This window comes from Rhinatrema bivittatum, chromosome 4 (genome assembly GCF_901001135.1).
Source record: "Rhinatrema bivittatum chromosome 4, aRhiBiv1.1, whole genome shotgun sequence".
Taxonomy (NCBI): Eukaryota; Metazoa; Chordata; class Amphibia; order Gymnophiona; family Rhinatrematidae; genus Rhinatrema; species Rhinatrema bivittatum.
The window spans coordinates 12,127,678-12,155,626 of NC_042618.1; the positions used below are offsets into that span (position 1 = coordinate 12,127,678).

At 44.5% G+C, this 27,949-nt stretch overlaps 1 long non-coding RNA gene across 1 annotated transcript in view; it reads right to left on the reverse strand.

The window, feature by feature from the left end:
- LOC115089627 overlaps positions 1 to 27,514 on the reverse strand; it is a 42,934-nt gene extending 15,420 nt beyond the window's left edge. The window contains exons 1-2 of the long non-coding RNA XR_003856190.1: positions 27,353 to 27,514; positions 1,848 to 1,973 (exon numbers count right to left, since the gene is read on the reverse strand). This is a non-coding gene — a long non-coding RNA (uncharacterized LOC115089627). The remainder of the gene's footprint in view (positions 1 to 1,847; positions 1,974 to 27,352) is intronic.
- Positions 27,515 to 27,949: the final 435 nt, after the last annotated feature.

The following is a 27,949-nucleotide window of genomic DNA, read 5'->3' on the forward strand; positions in this document are numbered from 1 at the left end:
GCAGCAGCGCTTCCCCATGTGTGCCGTGATGGCGCGCGAGGCGTGGGTTCTCTTGTTCGCTGTCGCGGGGATGGGATCCCGCGACAGCCTTGCAGTTCCGGTGCCAGTTGGGTGGGCCTGGGTCTAAGTTGGGTGGGCACCTGCCCACCCAGGCCCACCCGTGGCTACGCCACTGGTCCCAAGATTCCTGATTTTGCACAGAGACATCTTTTAAAGAAATATATTATAGAGGACTTTGGGATGTACTGAAGGGAAAAACACCCCCACCCCCCTGAATAAAGTGTTCTTTTTGACTGGGATAAAATTAAGACAAAGACAAGTAGGGTAACTTGAAGATAGCATAGTTTCATCTGCTAGCTTAGGCCTGGATTCACCATTCTATCGCAGAATGGTGAATCCAGCAAAATCAGGGGGCAGGGGCGAAGGGGGGCAGACCTGCGAAAGCCAGTGGCCTTCGCACCACCGCGGTGTTTTCATTACCGGCTTTCACACCCAATAGCGCCACCGTGAAAGGTGGTGCTTTTGGGCGCGCTACTGGCGACGATAACGTTGCAAACCTTATCGCTGTCAGTGAGGACACCACCGAGTCCACCTCCTCGCCACCCCGACTCTGCCCCCAGCATGCTATCGCATGCAATAAGTGTTTGAAAATGACCCCCTTAGAGCTCTCTGAGGTTTTGCAGAACTCTTTGCAGTTAGTTCTGGAAAGGGCAATCTTACTAGCTTTATCTGTTTTTCAACAAGACCTGAATATAATATTAAAGCTGTTTTCCATAAAAGTCAAGTTTACTTCTATGGACAAAGATTTTGATAATACCTGGATGTTGCTTAAGTAACTCAAAAGAGAAGGAACATTTCCCTGTCTATGCACCAAGAGAGAAGGAATATTTTCCTATCTATGAACCAAGGGGCAGACTTTAAAAGCCTTACGCGTGTAAATAAAACTGGATATACGCGCGTAGGGGGGTTACGCGCGCCGTGCCTATTTTGCATAGGCCCGACGATGCGCGCAAGCCCCGGGAAGCGTGTATGTATTGGGGCTTGAAAAAAAGGGGCGGGGCGGGGGCATGGCCAGAGGACTCCACAGGGCCACTTGGCTGGTGTGTGCAACCTATGCCTGCCCGGAGGCAGGCGCAACTTGCAAAACAAAGGTATGGGAGTTTTAGGTAGGGCTGGGGGGGGGGGGGGCGGAAGGAAAGTTCCCTCCAAGGCCGCTCCGATTTCGGAGCGGCCTTGGAGGGAACAGAGAAAGGCATCAGGGCTCCCCTAGGGCTCGGCGTGCGCAAGGTGCACAAGTGTGCACCCCCTTGCGCATGCCGACCCCGGATTTTATAACATGTGCGTGGCTACACACGCACATGTTATAAAATCGAGCATAGATTTGTGTGTGCCGGGTTGCGTGCACAAATCTATGCCCTCGTGTAGGTATTAAAATCTGCCCCCAAGAGAAGAGGAACATTTCCCCATCTACACACCAGGACAGAAGGAACATTTTCCTGTTGAAGCACCTATTTATTTATTTATTACTTTTATATACCGACAATCCGTAGACAATCTTAAAAGTGTACAATAGATAAAATGCAATTCAGAATACAATATACGAACAACCAAATAATACATTACAATAAAATAAAACATAATCAAAAGAATAAAATAAACTAAAATAACATTAGAAGAGTAAAATAAAATAATAAATAGTATTCGGGCCTGAAATAAAAGTTGTTAAAAGGTGCATCTGACTGCTATATAGTGCTTGACCATAGTTTTCAACCATCATATGCTTTTTTAAATAGCCAGGTTTTAAGGTTTTCTTGAATATTCCAAGGTCTTTTGAAGCTTGAGCTTACCTGGTAATGAGTTCCAAAATTTAGGGCCTGCAACGGAGATTGCTCTTTCCCTGACATCAGATAAATGCGCTGTTTTTATGGAAGGGACTGTGAGTAATCCTTTATTTCCAGACCTGAGGTTCCTTTCTGGAATATGAAGGTAGAGAGTAGTGTTTAACCATTCAATTCTGTCACAGTTTAATGATTTGTGTATTAAATATAGAATTTTATAGTCAATTCTGTGTTTAATAGGAAGCCAGTGTAGGTCTATCAAGGTGGGAGTGATGTGATCGTATCTCTTTCCGCCACACAAGACTCTAGCAGTCACATTTTGGAGTAACTGTAAAGGTCTTAAACAATTTGCAGGTAAACCAAGTAAGAGGGCATTACAGTAGTCGATAGAAAAAAGTAAGGTTTGTAAAATAGTTCTGAAATCATTAAATTCTAATAAGGGTTTAAGGCATTTCAATACATGCAATTTGTGATAACCATCCCTAATTTTCCACTTGATGTCAGTTTTCATTTTAAATTCATGATCAATGATAATTCCTGGATCACGGACCTAGTTTGCAGAGTCAATCTGCATGAAATCAGTTTTGAACTGGAAAGTTCAGTCAAAGTTCGGTTTTCTATTCAGTGAAATCATTTCAGTTTTTTGGTGATTTAGAATCAGCTTCATGTGTAATAGCAATTGTCTTATTGATGATAAGTAAACTTCTAATGTTCTCAGTGTATCTTCAACAGATTCCTTGATAGGAATTAAAAGCTGTACATCCTCAGCATATACAAAATGAATAATACCTAGTCCAGACAACTATTTACAGAGAGGCAGTAAATAAATATTAAAAAGTGTCGCTGATAAGGATGATCCTTGAGGAACTCCAGAGTCAATATTGATTTTTCCAGATAGACAAGTATTTAACTTTCTTGATAGGAACAATCTGAAAGGAAAGACGTAAACCAAGACAGAACTTCTCCATTCAAACTGATTTCAATCAGTGTTTGAGTTAAAATTTCAAAGTCACACAGGCCCCCGAGGAGCAGCTCCCCAAGCCAGAGTCCAGGAACCGAGGTAGAGATCCAAGCAGGAACAGACGTCCAGGCAGACAGGCACAAGTACCAGTAGCGAAGGAAGTTGCCAAGTCTATTAGTGAGGCTGCAGACAAGTCTAAAAGAATTAATGAATAAGGTTGGCCACTGTTGAAACCTCTAAGAACAATATCAGATAATGCTAATAAAAGAGATTCTGCGTTAAAAAATTTTCTAAAACCAAACTGTGAAGGGTATAAAATAGCATGTGAATCTAGATATTCTGACAGCTGTTTCTGGACAGATTTTTCCACCACCTTAGCAAGAAAAGGAAGGATTAGAGATTGGTCTAAAATTATTGAAATCGGTGACTTCTTTTTTGTTATTTTTTAAAATTGGTTTAACAATAGCACATTTTAAAGGGGCTGGAACATTTCCTTCTGAGAGAGATAGATAGAAGAGGAGGAAAAATTTCCTGTCTTGGTACCAAGAGAGTAGGAACAATTTTCTGTCTATGCATCAAGAGAAAAGGCATGTTTCTCTGTCCACGTTCCAAGAGAGGAGGAATGTTTTCCTGTTTACATACCAAGAGAGGGGGAACTTTTTCTGTCTATGCACCAAGAGAGTGTTAGGATTCATGGGTTTCGTGGACCCTTGGCCTGAGGTGAGTGTTGTTACAGCATGAGGGGAGGAGCCCCGCAGGTCCTCACCATTGGGAGGTGGGGTCAGCAGTAGTAGGAAACACAGCTGTGGTATACTGTAGTAACAGTCTCTGGTATGATGACATAGGGAGCTGCCCCGAGGAGCAGGTTGACATAGTGAGGGCAAAGGTAGCGCCGGCGCCATTTTGAAGATTGGCAATACGGCCCGCGTGCAGGAGGTCGCTCCCGGACCCCCGCTGGACTTTTGGCGAGTCTTGTGGGGGTCAGGAGGCCCCCCCAAGCTGGCCAAAAGTCCCTGGGGGTCCAGCGGGGGTCCGGGGGCGATCTCCTGCACGCGTGACGTCGGGAGCCAGGAACCAAAATGGCGCCGGCGCTACCTTTGCCCTGTCACATGATAAGGGCAAAGGGCCACCGGCGCCATTTCTCTTAACACAGCCATGGCCAGAGAGAGGGAGATCGCGCCGGGACCCCCCCACTGGACCCCAGGTAATTTAAAACATTTTGGGGGGGTTCGGGAGGGTGGGTGGATTTGTTTTTAAAGGTTCGGGGTGGGTTTTAGGGTTTTTTTGGTGTGCCGGTTTTCCCACCCTCCCCCGATTTTTAATGATTTTTAAAAAAAAACAAAACACGACGATAAGATTTCCCTCCCCCCCAGCCAAAATCGATCATTAAGACGATCGATCACACGATTCACACCCCTAGTAGGCACTGCCCCGAGGAGTGGGGAAGTACAGAGCAAGTTGCTGATGTAGAGATATAGGCACAGACCTGAGGAGCAGGGAAGTGTTCAGCAAGAGTCTCTGTAAGGTAGTTCCAGGGCGACCCCAAGGAGTGGGGAGGCCAACAGGCAGGACCTCTGGAGAGGCGCAGGGACCACCCTGAGGAGCGGGGAGGTCTAGAGACAAATCTCCCGAGAAGAGTACACAGGCCCCCGAGAAGCAGGTACCCAAGCCATGAGAAGTCCTGGGGGATAGACGGCATACGTCGGGAGTGGCTAGCCACAGCCGTGAGTTCACCTGGAGAGGACAGCAGGGCAGCACATGATGTGAGTTGGGTTGGCCGTGGGCGGCCGCAGCCGATAGTTATAACAGAGAGAAGGAACGTTTTCCTGTCTATGCTCTTGGCTGTTCTTTTTCTTAGATGGTCCTGTAAATATAAATGTAAAGTATGTCAGGTTTAGGAAACAATTTTTTTGTCCCCTATCAAATGAGTTTTTTTTCCTTGAGAAAAAGAATCTCTGGGCTGTATCCTCTGAGTCTTAGATTTGTAATATCCGGATAGAACATGCTAATTGCCTTTTCTTGATTTATTTGTTTCATATTTAAAGTAAATCTCTCTCATTTATTTCTCTCCTCCCTTTACAGTGGGCTAATGGGAGCTAGGTTTCTTTATTTATTGATTTAATTTAAATTATGGAATTGTCTGTTTTCCTATTTTGATTAATTGATTATCATTTGATTTTTTTTCTTTGTTATTGTTATGCTACTTAGTTTCTTGACAATAATCTTCCAGTTTTGCAAATATGAAAAAGTTAAAATTGAAAGAGAAGAAAGTTGTGTGCACAATTAACCAATTAAGTGTGCTAGAAAAAAAAACAAAACAAAGAAACAAACTGAAGTGAAATGAAACATTTTTTTGCCGCACATCCCTCCTATGCATCAGTTTCTGCAGAAGACTTCAAGAAATTCAATTAAATAATTCCCCCCCCCACCCCCACTGGACCCCAGGTAATTTAAAACATTTTGGGGGGGTTCGGGAGGGTGGAGGATTTATTTTAAAGGGTCGGGGTGGGTTTTAGGGTTGTTTTGGTGTGCCGGTTTTCCCGCCCTCCCCCCTCCCCCGATAAAATGATTTTTTAACCTAAAAAACTAAGATGATCAGATTCCCCCCCCCCCCAGCCAAAATTGATCGTTAAGACGATCGATCACACGATTCACATCCCTAATAGTGGATGCCATTTAAGGGGCTCCACTCAAACAAATGGTAATGGATCCCATGAGGGAGGGTGTGATACTCGATATCGTGCTTAAAAATGGGAAATAATTTATCTAATGTCTGGGTAGGTGCCCACCTGAGCTTCAGTGATCATCAGACGGTTTGATTTAATATCACAAATAAGATACACAAAGACCCAAGTTTTGAATTTCAAACACACAGACTTTGTCAAAACAGGGCTGTTCCAGGAGGAAGAACTAGAAGACTGGGAAAAAATGAGTGAGGTGGAACAACAGTGGCCAACTTAAAAGGAGCTATTACAAAGGTAACAAATCTACATATTAGAAAAGTAAACCAAAGTATGAGGAAAAAGAAACTGATCTGGTTCTCAAAGAAGGTGGCTAACAAAAATTCAGGCAAAAAGAAAGGTGTTCAAGAAGTATAAAGTATACCAAAAACAGTAAAACATAAAGAAGAATACCTGGTGAAACTGAAGGAAATGAAGAAAGAAATTAGGAAAGCAAAAAGTCAAGAGGAAGAAAGGATTACCAAAAAGGTAAAGAGAGGAGATAAAACATTTTTCAGATATATCAGAGAAAGAAGGGAGGCCCAAAATGGTAGAGGTGTTAGTGTCCGGCAATCTGAAAATGGTGAAACAATGTGACGAGGTGATAGCTAAAGCGAGAGGAATGCTGGGCTGTACACAGAGAGGAATAACCAGAAAGAAAAAGGAGGTGAAAATGTCCTTGTACTGGTCCTTGGTGAGGCCTCACCTGGAGTAGTAAGTTCAGTTCTGGACACCGTATCTCAGAAAAGATAAGACAGGACAGAGTCGGTACAAAGAAGGCAACCAGAATGGTGTAGAGTCTGTATCATAAGACTTATGAGGAGAGGCTGAAGGATCTGAATATGTATACCCTGGAAGAGAGGAGGTGCAGGGGAGATATGATACAGACCTTCAGATACCTAAAAGGTTTCAATGATGCATGAACTTCGAGCCTTTTTTTTTGTTGGAAAGTAGATGTCACGCCCGTCATTCGCAGGCGGCTGCAACCACTAATACTCACTTGACATCACTGGGGAAAGTGGCGGCCTCTGCCACCTACCACCAACCTTCCTGGCGTTCCCGAGTCAGTGTGAGTGCTGCCAACCGCCATCTTGCCTTCGGAATCACTTAGACACGCGTGCATGCACAGGCTAGTCTTAAGCACGTCATGGCAGGAACCTCAGAGGCGACCCCTCCGGATGACGTCTTCACTCTGCTATACTTAAGCTGGCTGGCCCTGCCTATTGACAAGTTAGCAAGGAGTTCCCGCATTGCTGAATCCGCTTCACTCTTTCAGACTTCCTGTTCCAGTTCCAGCACTTCGGCGTGAGGCGCTCTGGGTACCCGCTCCTCCGGGGCCCTTCCTAGTCTCTGTCTATCTGCTCCTCGGAGGGCCTTCTGCCTTGGACTGCTGTCTGTTCCCATTCCCCGGGACCTCTCCTGGAACTACCACTCTGTGAATACCTTGACGCCACGGACCACCGCTATACCAGCTTTATTGTGGGATCCTCTCCGGTGTACCCCGTGCCTCGGGCTACTATTGTGTTATCTCTAAGTGAGGAACCACTTCGATGTACCCTGCGCTGCAGGCCAATACCACATCATCACTACAGGACCCTCACTGGTGTACCCTGTACCTCGGACCACTACCATACCATCTCTGAGTGAGGAATCCCTCGGTGTACCCTGCGCTGCAGGCCACTACTACATCATCACTACGGAGGGACTTCTTCGGTGTACCCCGCTCTGTGGACATTACCAGATCTCCACGTCAGAGGTATTCCCTCTGGGTTTACCCCTCTGCTCAGACCTGGTTACTTTCTCCTGCACCCCCCGCTCCGCGGGCTGTGTCTTTCTACCTCTCTTATAAAGACTATTCCACAGCTATGTCTGATGTCCGCTGAGACTGTGCCTCCCGACAGTGAGGCTCACAGGGCTCTTCCCTGTGGACGGTACCATCTCTCACCTTGGCCCAGGGCCCACACACCTATAAGTCACGAAATAAACTCCAGGGTGGATGACTCAGAACAAACATCAAGAAATATTTTTTCATGAAGAGGGTGGTGGATGCTTGGAATGCCTTTCCGGAAGAAGTGGTAAGGACAAAAACAGTAAGATGGTAACTTTTTAATGGGTGTGTGGGCACAAATGTACATGAGTTTGTTGGACTGCACCCAGGGACTTGGCCATTTTTATAACATACACACATATATGTATGTGCTCATATTATAAAATAGCTTTACTGGTGCACATGTGCGTGAAATTGTAAGTGAATGCATGCCTATACAAACAAAGCTGCTTCTACCACGTAAGTGGGGAGATTTTAAAAGACATGTACACCAACGCCATTACCAGTTTTGCCAGTTTGTTCCCAGTTTGCTCAGGTAAGAAATAGACCTTCAAAAACCCCTAGTTTCATAGCCCTACTTCCCCCCTGTTAGCCCTGACCCTTAAAACACTTCTGATTTGTTAGTTTTTTTTTGTTTTACGATTTACATGCCATCCATAACAGAAGAAAAATTATGTGGCAGGGGACTCCAGTGCGTGTCGGTTTTGCATAATATTTACACACAAATTTCAAGGTGAAATCCAGGAATGACCATGCCGTGCCCAGATTATGCCTACACCCTGCCCATTTTTCAGAACTTTTGATTTGTGCACGTGGCGGGAGATATGCATGTACATGGGTGGCTTTTAAAATCTACTCGGTGCATGCTGTCCCGAATTGTGCGCATATCTCCCAATTTTGGCACGTGTCCAGCTTTTAAAATTCACTTTTATATAAATTAAAAAAAGGAATGGGATAAATATTGTGGATCCCTAAAGACTAGATTTTGATGCAATTGCAACATCGCTCTCTGCTTCAATGACAGAGGTAAGAGAGGAATTGGATTCAGATGACAGCCAACACTGGGCACTGACTTTTACAGTCCAGGATTCTGAACTGAAGCTTTTAGGGAAAAAGTGCAGGACTGCCCTACGGCCAAGTCCAAAAGCAAAGCACGTTCAATCAGCATTGTCTAAATTATCAAGACTGCTCACCGAGTAAAAATGTTGCTAGCAGTATTACTACTCTTAAAATAAGGCTTGGAGGTAACCTGCACAGAGTTGCAGTTACTACTCTTTTTTTTTTTTTTAATTTATAATTTTTATTGCTGTTCAACATAATAAGAGAACACAACATTCCAAAATATATAGTGGAACAGCGATCCTTAGTACAGCTCAGCAGAAGAAAACACAGTTCAATCGAGCAAAAATGCAGTTACTACTCTTAATAGAAACATGGGTAAAACACATGAAGTGGCAGTTACTACTATAAGAAACTTGTTGGGTAGACTGGCTGGACCATTTGGTCTTTTCTGCCATCATTACTACGTTACCTTCTATTAGGAAAACAGAACAAGCCAAACTGCTATAGATCTCCTAACAGTATACCTCATTTCAGTCTGACACAAGCAGAACACAAACAGACCCTCACCAAATACAGAATAAAAAGAAAGTTCACGAGTTGCCAGAGGATGTGGTTAGTGCAGTTAGTGTAGCTGGGTTTAAAAAAGGTTTGGATAAATTTTTGGAGAAGTCCATTAACTGCAATTAATCAAGTTGACTTAGGGAATGGCCTCTGCTATTACTGGCATCAGTAGCTTGGGATTGTCTTAGTGTTTGGGTACTTGCCAGGTTCTTGTAGCCTGGATTGGCGACTGTTGGAAAGAGGATACTGGGCTTAATGGACCCTCGGTCTGATCCAGTATGGCAATTTCTTATCTTCTTATTTCTTATGATCCCTGAAGGACCTGTTCAATAGATCCCTGGAAATGGGAGTGGTGCCGCAAGATTGGAGAAGAACAGTGGTGGTCCTGCTTCACAAGAATGGGAGCAAAGAGGAGGCTGAAAACTACAGGCTGGTTAGCCTCACCTCGGTGGTGGGAAAATTAACGGAAACTCTGCAGAGATAGTTCTCTATCCTTTCCTTCAGCAATCTGGTGGGTTGCTGGAACCAAGGCAGCATGGATTCACCAGGAGAAGGTTCTGTCAGGCAAATGCAATTGATTTTTTTGATTGGTGACTAGAGAATTGGATCAGGGAAGAGTGCTTGATGTGATTTACTTGGATTTTAGTAAAGCTTTTGATACGGTACCACATAGAAGATTTGTGAACAAAATAAGAAGCTTGGGAATGGGTGCTAATGTAGTAGCATGGATTGCAAACTGGTTGACTGACAGGAAACAGCATGTAATGGTAAATGGAACCTACATAAGAACATAAATTGCCATGCTGGGTCAGTCCAAAGGTCCATCAAGCCCAGCATCCTGTTTCCAACAGAGGCCAAAACCAGGCCACAAGAACCTGGCAATTACTCAAACACTAAGAAGATCCCATGCTACTGATGCAATTAATAGCAGTGGCTATTCCCTAGGTAAAATTGATTAATAGCAGTTAATGGACTTCTCCTCCAAGAACTTTTCCAAACCTTTTTTGAACCCAGCTACACTAAGTGCACTAACCACATCCTCTGGCAACAAATTCCAGAGCTTTATTGTGCGTTGAGTGAAAAAGAATTTTCTCCGATTAGTCTTAAATGTGCTACTTGCTAACTTCATGGAATGCCCTCTAGTGGCTCTCTGCTTCAAAAGCGTGGGAGAAAAACTGATACTTCACGCATATCCAGCATAGCTCCCTGCTTCAACGGCAGGGGAGAAGAAAAACAACCAATAAGGGCTGTATAACATAGGCTGGGTAAAACAAATAAGCATGGGTGTAGCTTGCTTATTGCGGCGGTTATTACCCCTACTACCCCTAACTAATCAAGCTAGATATTTCACTTGGATGCAGCTCCATCACTGCTCTCTACATTAATGGTGGGGGTGGAAGGGAAATAGAACCAAGAGCTAAGAGAAACAGATAAGTATGAGAGAAAAAATGTGTGAAGCTTGCTGGGCAGACTGGATGGGCCGTTTGGTCTTCTTCTGCCGTCATTTCTATGTATTATTCGAAAGTGTAAATAACCGAGTCACATCTACTCGTTCAAGACCTCTCATGATCTTAAAGACCTCTATCAAACCGGAGTGAAGGCAACTCTGCTATACCTCGGTATATAAAAAAATGCTAAATAAATAAATAAATATATATATATCATATCCCCCCTCAGCCATCTCTTCTCCAAGCTGAACAGCCCTAACCTCTTCAGCCTTTCCTCATAGGGGAGCTGTTCCATCCCCTTTAGCATTTTGGTTGCCCTTCTCTGTACCTTCTCCATCACAACTATATCTTTTTTGAGATGCGGCGACCAGAATTGTACACAGTATTCAAGGTGCGGCCTCACCATGAAGCGATACAGAGGCATTATGACATTTTCCGTTCTATTAACCATTCCCTTCCTAATAATTCCTAACATTCTGTTCATTTTTTGACTGCCGCAGCACACTGAACCGACGATTTTAAAGTATTATCCACTATGATGCCTAGGTCTTTTTCCTGGGTGTTAGCTCCTAATATGGAACCTAACATCGTGTAACTACAGCAAGGGTTATTTTTCCCTATATGTAACACCTTGCACTTGTCCACATTAAATTTCATCTGCCATTTGGATGCCCAATCCTCCAGTCTTGCAAGGTCCTCCTGTAATGTATCACAGTCCGCTTGTGATTTAACTACTCTGAATAATTTTGTATCATCCGCAAATTTGATAACCTCACTCGTCGTATTCCTTTCCAGATCATTTATATATATATTGAAAAGCACCGGTCCAAGTATAGATCCCTGAGGCACTCCACTGTTTACCCTTTTCTACAGAGAAAATTGACCATTTAATCCTACTCTCTGTTTCCTGTCTTTTAACCAGTTTGTAATCCACGAAAGGACATCGCCTCCTATCCCATGACTACAGGGATTGGTTTTGGGACTGATTCTGTTCAATATCTTTGTGAGTGACCTGGTGGAAGGGGTAAAAGGTAAAGTTTGTCTATTTGCAGATGATACTAAGATCTGCAACAGAGTGGACATGCCTGAAGAAGTAGAGAAAATGAAAAGTGATTTAAGAAAACTTGAAGAGTGGTCAAAGATTTGCAGCTGGGATTCAATGCCAAGAAGTGCACAGTCATGCATCTGGGGTGAGGCAATCCAAAAGAGCTGTATGTGATGGGTGGTGAAAGACTAATGGGCACGGACTGGGAGAGGGACCTTGGTGTGATAGTGTCTGATGATCTGAAGATGGTGAAGCAATGTGATTTGGCGATAGCTAAAGCCAGAAGAACTCTGGGCTGCATAGAGAGAGGAATAACCAGTAAGAAAAAGGAGATGATAATCCCCTTGTACAGGTCCTTGGTGATGCCTCACCTGAAGTCCTGCATTTAGTACTGGTGCCCGTATCTCAAAAAGGAAAAGTCAGGATAGAGGCAGTCCAAAGAAAAGCGACAAAAATGGTGAGGGGTCAGCATTGGAAGATTTATGAGGCAAGGCTGAGGATCTGAATATGTACACCTTGGAAGAAAAGAAGTGCCGGGGAGATATGATACAGAACTTCAGATATCTGAAAGGTTTTAATGAAGCACAATTGTCAAACCTTTGGAAAGAAAGCAATAGAACTAGGGGTCATGAAGTGAAACTACAGGGAAGACGACTCAGAACCAATGTCAGGAAATATTTCTTCACGGAGAGGGGGGTGGATGTCTGGAATGTCCTTCCAGAGGAGGTGGTGAATATGAAAACAGTCAAGGAATTCAAAGGGGCATGGGATAAATGCCTTGGATCCCTAAAGGCTAGAGGATGGAAATAAAGTAGAGACTGCATGGAGGTAACTTGCTGGTGTGGCAGTTCCTACCCTTAACAAATAAGCCTTGATGCTGTTAATGCAACTCTATTATTGCTCTCTGCTTCAACAGCAGTGAGAAATGGGAAACTGGATTCAGGCAGCAACCAATAAGGACCCCCAACTTTTACGGTTTGGGGAACAAATAAACATGGGGGTAACTAGTTGATGCATTGCTTACTACTCTTAATCACTAAGCCTGATCCTTTGATGCAACTCCAATATTGCTCTTTGCTTTCTCGGCAATGGTTAAGGGAAATTGGATTCAAACAGCATCCGAGGGCCCTGACTTTTATGGTCTGGTAAACTGATGAGCATGGGGGTAATTTGCACAGTACAATAGATACTGGCATAAGCTTGCTAGGCAGACTAGGTGGAAGAGCAGTATTCAAGAAATATAAAGGATCCCAAAGGAAGGAACACAAAGAAGAATATCTGATGAAACTGGGGGAAATGAAGAAAGTTAATCAAGAAAGCAAAACATCAACCGGAAGAAAGGATTGCCAAAGAGGTAAAATGAGGTGACAAAACATTTTTCAGATACATCAGAGAAAGGAGAAAGGTCCAAAGTGGTAGAGTGAAAATGAAAGGTGAAAAGGATCAGTGTGTGGAGAGAGGCAAAGACATGGAGGAAATATTGACAAATACTTCAGTTCAGTGTTCACTAAAGAAGACCCTGGAGAAGGACCGTCGCTAGTTAACAAGAAAATGGAGGGGGGTTGGACATTTATAGAAGAGAATGTATGTAAAGAGCTAGGAAAACTGAAAGTAGACAAAGCCATGGGGCCTGATGATGTTCATCCCAGGATACTGAGGGAGCTCAGAGATGTGCTGGTGGGTCTGCTGCGTGACCTGTTCAATAGATCCCTGGAAATGGGAGTGGTGTCAAGTGATTGGAGAAGAGCAATGATGGTCCCGCATCACAAGAGTGGGAGCAAAGAGGAGGCTGGAACCTGCAGGCCGGTTAGCCTCACCTCGGTGGTGAGAAAAGTAATGGAGATGCTGCTGAAGGAAAGAATAGTGAATTATCTACAGTCAGAAGAATGGCTGGACCAGAGGCAGCATGGATTCACCAGAGGAAGATCCTATCAGACAAATCTGATTGACTTTTTTGACTATGTGACTAAGGAATAGGATCGAGGAAGAGCGCTCAATGTGATCTACTTGGATTTCAGCAAAGCTTTTGATACAGTCCTGCATAGGAGGCTTGTGAATAAAATGAGAAGCTTGTGAGTGAGCGCCAAGTTGGTGGCATGGATTACAAACTGATTGACGGATAGAAGGCAATGTGTGATGGTAACTGGAACCTACTCTGAAGAGAGAATGGTGTTAAGTGGAGTGCCACAAGGATCAGTTTTGGGACTGGTCCTGTTCAATATCTTTGTGAGCGACATAGCAGAAGGGATAGAAGGTAAACTTTGTCTTTTAGTGGATGATACTAAGATCTGCAACAGTGCAGTGGAGATATGATACAGACCTTCAGGTACTTGAAAGGTTTTAATGATGCACAATCAACAAACCTTTTCTGTTGGAAAGAAATCAGTAGAACTAGGGGTCATGTAATGAAACTTCAGGGAGGACGACTCAGAACCAACATCAGGAAATATTTCTTCATGGAGAGGGTAGTGGATGACTGGAATGCCCTTCCGGAGGAAGTGGTGAAGACAAAAACAGTGAAAGATTTCAAAGGGGCAAAGTGCCTCAGGGATCTGTACTTTGAGATACGGGCACCAGTACTGAATGTGGATCCCTAAAGGCAGAGGATGGAAATGAAGGAAAGAGTGCATGGGAGTAACTCGCTGGTGTGGCAGTTACTGCCCTTAACCAATAAGCCTTCATACTGTTGATGCAACTCCATTAATGCTCTCTGCTTTTCAGCAGGGGGAAAAGAGGAAAAGGGGAATTAGATTAAATCAGCAACCAACAAGGACATTGAATTTTACAGTCTGGGAAAACAAATAAGCATGGGGTAACCTGCTGGTGTGGCGGATACTACCCTTAACCAACATGCCTGAAAGTTTGGATGCAACTCCAACATTGCTCTCTACTTCAACAGCAAGAGGTAACAGGGAATTGGACTCAGATAGCAATCAACAAGGGCCCTGCCTTTGACGGTTTGGGAAACTAAGTAAGGGGGTGACACGTATGGTGCAGGAGATGCTGCCATAAGCTTGCTAGGCAGACTGGATGGACCGTTTGGTCCTTTTCTGCCATCATTTTCTATGTTTTCTGCTGTCATTTCTATGTTTCTAAGTATAAATAGGAAAATGCAGACAAAAATTAACAGCAAATTGCAACATGCTAGACACTGTATATGAAAATCAGATACATTACTATTCCTCATAAAACAATAAAACCAAGAAGAATAAAAAAATGATAATAAAACCATACTTAAAAAGAATAAATATTTATAAATAGCTGATGAATATAATATCAAATAATTACAAACTCAGAATTGTTTAAAAATGTACTGTTTTTCATGGGCAATGAGCAGGATGGGCACTTATGGGAGTGTTCTTTCTGTAAAATAGAAGATAACACCTAATAATGAATATTAGTAAGAATTTAAAAAAAAAAAAAAAATCTCTTACTTTCCATACCTGGGAAAGTTGGATTTCCAGTTAACCCTAAGATTAGCAGGAAATAAAGGGGGTGCACAAACTTTCTCCTTTTTCTCTTTCCCTCTCTGTCATACATTCACACATGTACGCGCACACACACAGGCATGCTCTCTCTCTCTCATACTCAAACACACACAGGCAGCCTCTGTTCATTCTTCAGACAGAGGCTGTTAGCCTGGGCTCCAGCTGCGGCCCACAGGGTCTCTTCACTTTCTTTTAAGCTCTGATGGTGGCCCGCAGCTTTGCTTCCTTTTAGTTTTCAACCACAGCTTCTTTGACGGCTGCAGCCTCTCTTCACTTTCCTTTTTGTCCCTGTTGGCCCAGGTCCAGGCTCCAGCAGCAGCCCACAGCCTATCTTCTCCTTCTTCAGCCCTGCTGGCCCAGGCTCCAGCAGTGGATCCTCTGGACCCTTCATTCAATGCTCATCAGCATGCAGGAATACAGCACACCAAGCAAATGTAGAGGCCACATTGCCGCCTTTCATCGTGTGACCAATTCTACTGGGACATACCCGAAGCCCCGATAGGCCAAACCTATGTGGAAGCTTGCATTTTGTACTTATAATTTGGGTTACTCTTCCTTAAGTTCATCACTTTGCATTTGTCCATGTTAAATTTCATTTGCCATTTGAATGCCCAATCTCCACCTCCATGGGTAAGATGGTGGCCTCCGGTGCCGAGTGCCGAACCCTCGGTGTCTCCAACTCAACATGGGCATCCCCATCCGCCATGCCCCTTCCCATGGCCTCCTAGGGTGCGCACGCTGCCTACACTTATCTACATGTCATGGCGGGAATCTCGGGGGCGTCTCCAGCGCATGACGTCAATACCTCTGGGTATTTAAGCCTCCATTCTGCTCATAACGAACGAGTTAGCAAGGACTTCGGTTTAGCTACTCTGACCGCTTCTAAGCTGCACGCTTAGACTCCTCGCTACCCTCTGGGGTACTTCGCTCCTGAAGAAGCTCTGGGCACCCGCTCCTCGGGGGCCTCTCACTTCCAACTACCCTTCAGGGCTTTCTCCTACTAACTAAGACAACCGTTCCTTGGGGGGTCTTTCTTCTTTTACAGGATCATCTGTGCTTCCGGGTACTCGCTCCTAGAGGGCATATACAGCTCAGCAGTGTCCTGCATCACGGACCGCTGGTCCCACCATCACCAATTACAAGGAGGATTCCTGCACTACTCTTCAGTGAGTACCTCTATGATCCAACTCTTCATTTCCACCCACCAGGTTCGGCTTATCCCACTCTGCAGAACACTACCAACCTCATCTGGTTGAGACTTTTCCATCTGAGGCTATCTGAACGTAATGGCACTTTGCTGGACTTCAGTGCCATCTCTTCCTGCATTTACCATCTACATCAGTACAATAAAGCTTTCCATCTCCAGGGTCTGCTCTCTGAGTCTAGCCTATCGCTGTGGTTCCCCACGGGGCCCCTCCCCATGGGAGGAGTCATCCCCACAGCGACTAAGAGTCCACACTATGTCTCAAACGCAACAGACAGTCAGGGGTCAAGTAATAAGTTAGGACTAGACAGGCCAGCAAGTGTTTTTGTTTTCTCTGTCTCGTGTGAGTTATCCATTTGGGAGTCGGCCCCAAAGGGAGATAAAATGGAGGAAGTAATCCAGCTCCTGGCCACGGGTCAGCAATGCTGCAGAATGCTCTGCAAATCAAATAGATAAGCAGCTGAGGCTGCAAGACCAATTAATGAAACAAAGCGTAAACTCTGCTAGCTGAGGCCCTGCAATCGGCTCTGTCCAGAATATCTCAGGCACACTCATCTTCACATAGCCTGTTTAAGATGAAGGGAGGAGAGGACCCACCTGCCCGTCAGCTTGGCCGGAGACCAGCTGGACAACTTCTTGGCAATTGCTCACTGGCAGGAGTCAAGTGGCTTTCCAGGCCACCAATCCAGATGAGGATGTCAAGGCCGCTATGCTACAGAGAGCTGGGTACTCCCGAAAACATTACTGACTGCAGTTCCACCGAGCAGCCCTACAGCCCATGGACAGCCCCAGATACCTCTTTCACCAATTGAAAGATGTGGTTGGAAGTGGCTCCAACCAGAGGCAAGGTTGGGACCGGAAGCATCTCATAAGATACTCCTGGAGTAGTTCCTAGATGGCCTAGACTGGTCCATAAGGAATTGTGTCTGCTGGCACACCGGGCTCACCTTGGATAGAGCCCTGGAAGTGGCAGAAGCCTGCCACTAGGCACAATCAATACCCTCCAGCATAAGGGGCTTAGAGAGGCAACCCGTAAGCTTTCTCTGGCATGGGACAGAGAATAGAGGACCTCAGCAATGAATCTCTGAGGAAGGGGGCATGGCCTCCCTACCCACTTTTCAAATGCCAAATTTCATCCTCATGTTTTAACTGTGGACAGAAAGGACACTTGGCAAAGGATTATCGGTATGGCTGAAGCATATCTATGGATGTTAGCTTTGTGACCCAGCCAACACCAGAGGAAGAAATACACACAGGGCCGGTGCATCCCATTAGGCAAACTAGGCAGTTGCCTAGGGCGCCAACCAACAAGGAGCACTGAAGAGCAGCCATGAGTGGCCACGAGTGAACCCTATCCCACTCGCAGCAGAGAGGAATAGAAACTCAGTGGACTGCGAGCAGCAGCCATCCTGCTCGTGGCCCAGAGAAGCACACATTCGGCGGGCCATAACTGACATCTCAGCGAATGAGGTAGGAGTTGGGGCTGAGACCAAGGGGGGGGTATGGGTGCAAGGTAGAAATTTTGCCTAGAGCACCTAATACCCTTGCATCAGCCCTGAGTATACATAGAAACATAGAAATGACGGCAGAAGAAGACCAAACAGCCCATCCAGTCTGCCCAGCAAGCCACGCAGTTTATCCATTTCCCCCCCCCCCCCTCCCCACCCTTTTTCTCCCTCCCACCCATCACTATTGGCTTCCAGCACCCTCCGGCCCCAACTCCCTTCCACCCCTCCACCATGCAGAGAGCAGCGCCGTATCCGCATCCCGGTGAACATCCAGCTCAATCAGGGGTAGCATCCGCCGCAACAAGCAGGCCACACCCCTGCCCCATACTCTTACCCACCCCTGCTTTGTTTGTTTTTTGTTGGGTTTTTTTTTTTTGGCGATGGCAGCCTTCCGTGAAGGCGGAACACCAACCACTGGCCACTGGCATCCCGCTCCGTGAATGCCTCTGTGGCTACTGCCGCTCCGTGCAGTGTTTTGCTGCCTGAAGGTGGAACACCAACTACTGGCCACTGGCATCCCGCTCCGTGAATGCCTCTGTGGCTACTGCCGCTCCGTGCAGTGTTTTGCTGCCTCCTCTTTATTCACGCCCTCTAGACTTGATGGATCCACAGTGTTTATCCCACGCCCCTTTGAAGTCCTTCACAGTTTTAGACTTCACCACTTCCTCCGGAAGGGCATTCCAGGCATCCACCACCCTTTCCGTGAAGAAATACTTCCTGACATTGGTTCTTAGTCTTCCTCCCTGGAGCCTCAGCTCGTGACCCCTGGTTCTGCTGATTTTTTCCGACGGAAAAGGTTTGTCGTTGTCTTTGGATCATTAAAGTTTTTCAAGTATCTGAAAGTCTGAATCATATCACCCCTGCTCCTCCTTTCCTCCAGGGAGTACATATTTAGATTCTTCAATCTCTCCTCGTATGTCATCCGATGAAGATCCTCCACCTCCCTGGTCACCCTTCTCTGCACTGCTTCCATCTTGTCTTTGTCTCTTTGTAGATACGGTCTCCAGAACTGAACACAGTACTCCAGGTGAGGCTTCACCAAGGACCTGTACAAGGGGATAATCACTTCCCTTTTCTTACTCGATATTCCTCTCTCTATGCAGCCCAGCATTCTTCTGGCTTTTGCTATCGCTTTGTCGCATTGTTTCGCAGACTTCATATCATTAGACACTATTACCCCAGACCTCATATCATTAGACACTATCACCCTCTCCTGCTCCGTGCACATCAGCCTTTCCCCCCCCCATCGAATACATATACATACTAAAAAACATCCTTCTGAAGCAGCGATGACCTGCAACCTATAAAATAAAGGGGAATCCAGAGAGAGATAGGAACCCAGAAATGGGGCCTTGAAGACCCTCTCTCTTTTTGTGACTTTTGTGCAGAGAACGGGCATGAAGAAGACAGCCATCTACATAGGCAGCCAGTAACCAGAGTATGTAAGTGAACCTGGTAGGGCAGAAACCCGATCGACCTTATGGGAGTGTTCTTTCTGTAAAATAGAAGATCATACAAAGGAACAAGGTCTTTGGCTTGATGACCTGGAGTGTGAACGCAAATTAGTGGAACAATGGGAGAAGGAGCAAAGAACAGGGCCAGAGCCCCAGAACGTTAATGAAACACAGGAATATGTTTGGGATCACAAGTTGTCAAAACTCCAAAGCTGCAATTTTGTGGGTGTTTGCATGCATGACTTAAAGACTTTATAATCTAGGTGGAACTGGAAGGAGCCTCTACCCAGGCCTTGGTAAATTCTGGCTGGCTATAGCAAAACCCTCATTCACCAGGACTTACTATGTTAAGGACATATTAACTATAAGAAAATGGAGACACTGACATATACATGGGGATGAATAGAAGTTTTCAACTTCTTACATCTTCTTGATGTCCGCCACAGGACAAGCTGTGTTAGAAGCGGCTGACATCCCCAAGCTTCCCTACCCAGTTACCCTGGGTAGAGATTATCCCCATTTTGCAACCTTATGGAGACAACTCATGAGTGTTGGTGAAAATACTCATGGAGGAGGGAGCCACTTGAGACAGAACCAGGGTGTGCCCTGGGCAAGTCTGGACGCTCGACCTGACAAGGCTGAGCTAAGTATGAGGGTATGTGACAGAGTATACTGACAACTCCCTCATTCTACCTTAAGGATCCCGGTTCAGGTTTCTAACCCAGTCCTCCTTAAAGCAGAATCCTGCAAGGGATTCTTGGTAAACGGAGGTTCCCTTCACCCTACCATAAGATCCCAAGCCTAGAAAGCTTGAGGAGGCTTCAAGTAGCTGATAGGACCTCCTGGTATATTTGTACAGAATGGGGTAGACTTTTAAACTTACGCGCGCATGTCCATGTGCATGCGCTACCCGGCACATGCACATGGACGCGCGATTTTATAACATGCACGTACCGGCGCACGTATGTTATAAAATCTGGGGAGGCGCGTGCAAGGGGGGTTGAATAATGCAATTTTCACACGGTGACACATCGCGGCCTTCCCCAGTTCCCTCCCAGTCCCTCCCAATCCACTCCAATTAAGGAGCCCCTAAGCTCCAAATAAGTCGCTGTACCGGCCATCTCCAGCTCCGCCTCTCCCTGCCCCCTGGACCTCCCCTCCCCACCCCCAGACCGCCCCTTTTCTTCAGCCCGGCTCCTGTGCACATAACGAGGATTACGTGCGCGGCCGCGCCCCTTCTAAAATGCGCATGCAAGGCCCGACCACGTGCGTAACCCCCATATTTTACTTGCACGGGTGATTTAAAATTCGCCCGATTTACTTTACCTATCAATTGTACCTGATGCAAAGTGAGCCACTATTTTGTTTCTGTAAGTGTGAAACACTGTAAATACCAGAACTGGACTAGTGAAGTCTAGTGTTCCTTGGCTATTCCCAAGGCCTCAGCAGGTCTGAATACTCTACAAGGTACCATAGATGATTTTAATGATAGTTTACAAAGTACCAAAATCAGTTCTGCAATTTCATTTTTCAGCACTCTGGGATGTATATCATCTGGTCCAGGTGATTTGCTACTCTTTAGTTTGTCAATTTTCCCTAGTACATCTTCCAGATTCATGAGATTTTTTTTCAGTTCTCTGAATCATGACTTTTAAATGTTACTTCTGGCATGGGTATCTGCCTTACATCTTACTCAGTGAACAAGGAAGCAAATAATTCATTTAGTCTCTCTGCTTTGGCTTTGTCAGGCCAATAGGTGGCTGCCGGTATGAAATGGATGGAACTCCTTCCTCAGGGCCTATGGGACACTAACTTCTGCAGCATCTCCAACCCCATGGCCGGTCTGAAGAGCAAAAGCCAGGTTCTACGTCAAATGAGAAAAGCTGAGCCGATCTTGGTCTTACTCCCAATGCATCCATAGACTTGTAGTACAGTTTCTTAGGAATGGATGATAAAAACCAGGACTGGGATGGACTGTCTCATCTGACATGGATCTAAGCAAATATCTCAAAGATATATGTAAAGCATGAACTCAGCAGAAATGTGGACACGGGACAAAACAAAAAATCTTCAAATCATGGAGTGTGGCCATAATGAAAAGTATATACCTTTTTATTGAAAGAAATCAGATAGGAACTATATCTGAAATGCAAACAGAGCTGCATTTCATTCTCATTTCAAAGAAAGCTACATCAGGAATAATACTCAACTTTTCCTGAATATGTGCTAGAAAAGGGTTATGGCTCACAAAGTCGAGCGCTCGCCAAGTTGCACATAGGCAAACATGCTTGTGGTTTTAGACATGTAAATAGCAGAACATTTAAGGCTGAAATGTACTTATGCTGTAATCAGAGCAAAGAAACGTGTTGCCTGTTTCAAAAGTACTTTTCTTAGAAATGAATTAGCTGGGATAAGAAGAGCTGATGGAGTGTGCACTGCACTATATGCTCTGCTTCCTAAATTTGTTTCATATCCGAAATTGCCAGCCACATTAGAGAATTCTGAAGGCTTTCTGGCTGTGAAAACTGAACACTGTAAAATTTGAATATATGATTTACTGTATGGGTGGGCCAGAAAACGAACATTAAACTCAGTGAAATTTAATTTCAGGCAGAAGGCTGTAAAAACACTGGAGGTGTCATTTCCCCAAAAAGCTGCTTCACCAATCAGTTCTGCTAATTTGGTCAATCAATTCCCAGACTTTCAGCTAAGAAAATAAAAAGGCATTCTTGATACACTCACACAGCGCAGGATTACATACAGCTCCTATGAGTGTCCCTTCGTAAAACAACTCTGATTGGTGGAAACCTTCTCATGACATCAGGGTGACATTCATCCTGGGTGATAAGGCAACAATTCTTAAAGAAAAATGAAGCAAAACTGAAAACATCTCCCTGACTAAGGAGGGGAAGGATTGAAGAACTTGAGCAGGAAAGTGTATACAAATATCTAGGAGGAGGAGAAGGTGCAACAATCCAGAACAAGTTACTGGCAGAATAGAACAGCAATGAATGCTGCAGGAGACGTAAATCGATACTGAAAAACACTATAGCAGCAAGATACAACCTAACAATCTAGGTACTTGTAATCCCTGCACTCTCCTACAGTTTTGGAATTGTAGACTGGCCCACAAAGATCTTGGATATCAGAACAGAAAAAAACAAAACTCTTCCATGCCCACCAGCTCTTCCATACTGGGATTGCACATTCCAAGAGCTGAAGGCAGTATGGGCCTTATAGAAATAAATTATAAGTATGGGATGTATTTTCAAAACTGTACATGCGTAAAAATCAGCACATGTGCGTGTAAGTAGCCTCTATTGGCGTATTCCATATTTTATAAAAGTCAAAAATACATGCGGATTTTCACTCTTGTGCGCACATATACACATGTGAAAAAGGGGCGATCTAACGGCATTCCCAGCATTCACACTTTTATGTGCAAGTGGATATTTTAAAAGACACTTACGCGTGTACATTTGAGATTGGAGCAGAATTTTCTTAACTTTAGAAAAAAGGTTAGGACTTGTCTCTTTCCAACTTAGCTCAGGCTGGATATAATTTGTGAACAGCACAGATATCTGGGGTTAAAGTATTTTGTTTTATTTTGAGTATTATGTATTTTACTTGTTTTATTCTTATTTGTTTTAGAATTTGTATACATTGATTGTATTTTGTTGTAAAGCGCTCTGGCCAGATCTGGTATCGGCTAAGTGGTATATAAGAAATGAGAAATAAACATACTCGCATATTTTTGAACCTGTGAATTATTTGTCGTAAGTGATATTAGGGGTCTTTATTGTGTAGTACTGACTGGGTGGATGGTCTGAGTGAACTGGGAGAGTTCAGACTAAAAAAACAGGAAGATCTCAATGCCCTGGAAAAGGACTGGGAAAACTTGTGGACTAATTGGTAACTGGTTAATTTCATTTACACGTGCATGTTTTAAAATTGGCCAACTTACACACATAAATCAGGACTTATGTGTATAAGTCCCACTTTACTTTTGAATTAAAAATATATGAATGTGTATTTTTAAAAGATGTAGGAAAAGTCCATGTTTTCAATGCGCCGATATACATCTTTCCAATGCATGGCATGTATTCAAGGGTAAAGCTACATACATGCATAGCTTGCAGGGTGGAGATATATGTGTTTTATAAACTGCATGTATATCATATGCATAGGTTAGCAAATATCTATATATATTTGTTTTTATTAGTCCTGAGTGAATTCTGCACAAAAAAAAATAGAAAATTCTGCACACAAATATTGAAAATTCTGCAAATTTCTGCATACTTTATATTGGTTAAAATAGCACAATATACATGACAATCTTTAAGTAATTCATTTAAAATGTAATACAGAAAAAAATGTATTAGTTAAAGATGTAAAGTTTTAAATATTTTGAACAGAATTTCCCTAGAAGTACATTGTAGAAATGTCCGTTCCTCCCTCTCTCCCTGGCCAATCTCCTTTCGCTTTACCTTCTCAGGCCCCCAAATTCCTTCAACCCCCACTATCTTGCCTCTTCCCTGCTAGGCTCAACCCCTTCCACTCTATCTCCACTCCCAGAGTTTGATCCCTCTCTCGGTACTACCCCTCACATAGGCTCCCTCTGTCCCTCTCACACTCCCTCTCCCTCTCTTGTGCACATATGCACCCTCTCATACAGGCTTCCTCTCTCTCTCTCATACACACACACACACACACAGACAGGCTCCCTTTCTCTCTCATGTATACACCCTCACACAGGCTACCTGCCTCTCTCTCTCATACACACAACCCGGCACACTGGCTCCCTTTCTCTCTCTCTCTCTCACACACACACACAGGCTCCCTCTCTCTTGTGCACATAGGTACCCCCTCATACAGGCCCCCTCTCTCTCGCAGACAGATACACACCCTCACACAGGCTCCCTTTCTCTCTCATGCGTACACCCTCACACAGACTACCTGTCTCTCTCATACACACACACCCACCTGCACATTGGCTCCCTCTCTCACACACATACATATTCTTTCACAATCTTCTCACAAAGACTCCCTTTCTCTGGCACACACATACCCTCATTCATGCTCTCCCATACACATACACACACACACACATATACACACACACAGGCTTGCAATCTTAAACACATACCGCTACACACAGCCTCTCAGTCTCTCACACAACCACTACACACAGACTCATCGGTGCCTGCTCCGCTGACGACATGCCGGGACTTGCACCTCCGTCTTCACCGCAACGCAGCACGCCGGGGCCTCCTTCCTCTTCACCGCAAAAAGAATGGGTTCCACTCACAGCACAGTGGGATCTGCTCCAAGTTTTGTGCAGAAACTGGAATTTTCTGGGCGGGGGAATTCTGTGCAAATTCTGCACTCCGTAGTAGTGCAGAATTCCCCCAGGACTAATAATATAGACTCATATATGTTGCCTCACTCCTTGGTTTGAAAGTTATCCTCACAGAGTTGTTATTATAAACCTCCAAGCACACATAACAGCATCTACAGATCTAAATACTCAAAAGTGATGAAGTACATAAGTGAACAGCCAAAAACCGGTCTCCTTCCTTACGCTTGGACAATGAGTCTAATGATTAGAAGGCACAAGTGGGAACTCACCAGCACACTTGGGGAAAGAAGCAATAGAACTTGCAAAATGAGAAGAAAAATATTTTTAAAGAGTTGGACCAGGAACAAGAAAAAAAAAAAAATTGGCTAAAGCACAGAGCCTTACCCACCCGACAACCTGCTTAATACAGTGACTCTCCTGCTCAGAAGTCTGAAGGTGGATATGAAATCAATAAGGTCTCTGATGATGCCCAGTGAATCGCTGTTAGATGTAACCCAGAGTGAGGAAACGATGCTGTTCTTCCTTCTGGGTCTTCTCAAAGGAAATGAGGGGCCGAACCCACCCAGGCAGCCTCCCGGGGACAGAGACTTGCAAGCAATAGTCCATGGGATACAAATGCATTTAGAGAACCTTGAGGTGTTCCGCTTTATTTATAACAATTGCAGCACTAGCAAAACATCTGCACTGGCAATTTCAGTAACAACACTTCACCCGTTTGTCTTTTGCTTATATAGGTAACAGTACCTGACTCAGAAAAGAACCGGTTCTTCTGGCTAGTTGGACTACTCATCAGATAAGTATCTGCTCCTAAAGAAACTTTACTTTCTCTGAAGTACAAGATTGACTGCTATTCTTTGAAGGAATTTGAGTCTGTGTGTGAAAATGTTGTCTTTCAGCTGCTGTGGAGTACAGCTGCTCTCCTGGGACATTGGTTGAGTATCAGAAATGTTTGTTCTCCTGTTTCTGCATTTCTGTGTTTCTCACTCACATTTCCTTTTCCTATAGGCTCTCTCTCTCTCTCCTTCTTTGTTTGTGAGCTTTGAATCACTCTGTAACTCTCCCTCTCTCTTATTATTAAACCAGAGTTACTATGTGCTGTTTTCTCAGAGTTTCTCAATTGCTTTCTGTCTGGGATAATCTAGCTAAACGGAATTGCATGTCTGTTTTCTTAAGTGTACACATAGCTGAGTTTGCTGGACGCATGCTGTTCTTTGTCCCCTCCACTGATGTTGGCTAGCGTCACAGGTAGTGGGCATAGCTTGAGTAGATAAAGGTACTCCTTCTCCCAGGTCAATGTGGGGATCGTGGTTTCCTGACTATGCTTTAAATAAAGGAATAGTGTATATTCTCTCTATTCTATCACTGAAAATCTTCCGAGGGTGTGCTAAAATGTTCTGCTGTCCTGTAGCCTTGTTGAACTGGGCTAGCTAAGTGAATACAATTTTTTTAAAAAGTCCTGTTTTCCTCTTCTAAGGCACTGAAGAATTCTTCAGAATTTTCTCAAGTGCAGTGACACTTGCTTTATTTCCTTTTTACAGGGCCAAGTATTTACTGGGTAATGATTATTAATCAGTTTCCAGCCTAGCTGCACATATAATTTTGCATTCTCACAGGAATGTTACATTTGCACAAACACTGTTGTAATGGTCTCTCAATCGGGCCAATTCAGTATGATGCGCTCGGCCGCGCACACTTTTAGCCCAGTTTGGCTGTGCATTTTCGACGTGCTATTTTTACTCCTGATACAGTAAGGGGTCCCTCCGAAACTAATAGCGCCCGCAACATGCAAATGCATGTTGATGGCCCTATTAGTTATTCCCGCGCGATACAGAAAGTAAAATGTGCAGCCAAGCTGCACATTTTACTTTCAGAAATTAACGCCTGCCCAACTGCTTTTCTGTACACCCTCCGACTTAATATCATAGCGATATTAAGTCGGAGGCCCCAAAGCTAAAAAAAATTAAAAATAAAAAAAAATTTCAAATCTGCCCGCGGCCCGCAGGTTGGAAGACGGATGCTCAATTTAGTCGGCATCCGTTTTCTGAAACTGTGGCTGTCAGCGGGTTCGAGAACCGACGCTGGTAAAATTGAACATTGGCTGTCAAACCCGCTGACAGCTGCCGCTTCTGTCAAAAAGGAGGCGCTAGGGACCCACTAGTGTCCCTAGCGCCATTTACCGCGGGCCCTCATTTAAATACTCGATCGCGCGCCCAGGAGAGTGGCCTGGGCGTGCGTCGGGAGAGCGGGCGCTCGCCTCAGAGCGCCGGCTCTCCCGCGGTTTCTACTGTATCGGCCCGAATGTGCACTGCTCCCTTGCACTTTACTGGAATCACCCAGTGTAGCAATCCTCAGGGTATGATTGGTTTCCCTAAGGAAAATCTACTTATCCCTTTCACTGTGCTGCTCACTGTTAGAGCCTTGGGTCCTTGCACTGTTTAGATCTTACGGGGTGGGGACGCAGGTGGAAACTAGATATTTAATTCAGAGTTAAATTCAGTTATACTTTCCCACATAATTTAGAACCAGTTACTGAAGCAGTCTGTCCTTTACTCCAGCCTCTTCACTTCAAAAGAGAATCTAAGATAGGTTACTCCCTGACTACTGTCCTATTTATCTAGGAGGTACATCTCCCATCACCTCTTTCAATGACTTCTGATCTCTCTGCTATTGAAGAGACAAGTATACATCTGAGTTTCAGATCACAAATAAGGGGTTATATAGCCGTACGACTAAATGTGCAATCACAAACTCACTTCACCATTTCTTCTCCCAGTTTCAGTTGTTCATGTATTTCTCTAGCAAAGGCTGAGAAAGTAACTCGCGTTTCAGCCACTGTTGTTAAAATTAAAAGTCAACTCCTCTATCTTGGCTCTTACCTGTCATTCTCTGGATTCCCACAACTGAAATACTCCATTCACATTGATACATTCACTCTGAAGTATGTGCCTTTCAAACACTTTAAATCCTTTACAGCAGGGTCTGGAAGAACTGAGATATAAAAGGCCTTCTGCTCAGTGGCGCTGCCAATTGTCCCTCTCCCAGACTCTTCCCTTTAACCGTCTGGAGAGAACCCTACACCACTGATGACATCAGCTCAAGTAGTTCTCCAGGATCCTTTAGGGAAAGTTTTAACATAGTTTATCATATCAACACCCCCCACTTCTTTACATGGAGTTGTAAGAATAAACTTTGGGGAATTTTTGAGCCTAACTAAAGACTTGAACAGGATCTGAATGTCTCAGTCAGCTGGGAACTCCAGTGTGTAATTCCACCAGCCTCTTTACAGCGCCCTCTCACCGTCTCCACACAAAATGGTGGAGGAAAGCTCATTTGCATACGCACGGATTGGAATTTTGCAGCAGTGCTGCTACGAAATGGAGTCTGCTCTTTGGAAAAACTGGGACTGGATCAGAGTTTTACGTGGAATGAAGTCCAAATTTCATAGAAATTTGACTCATAAACCAGATGTTCTC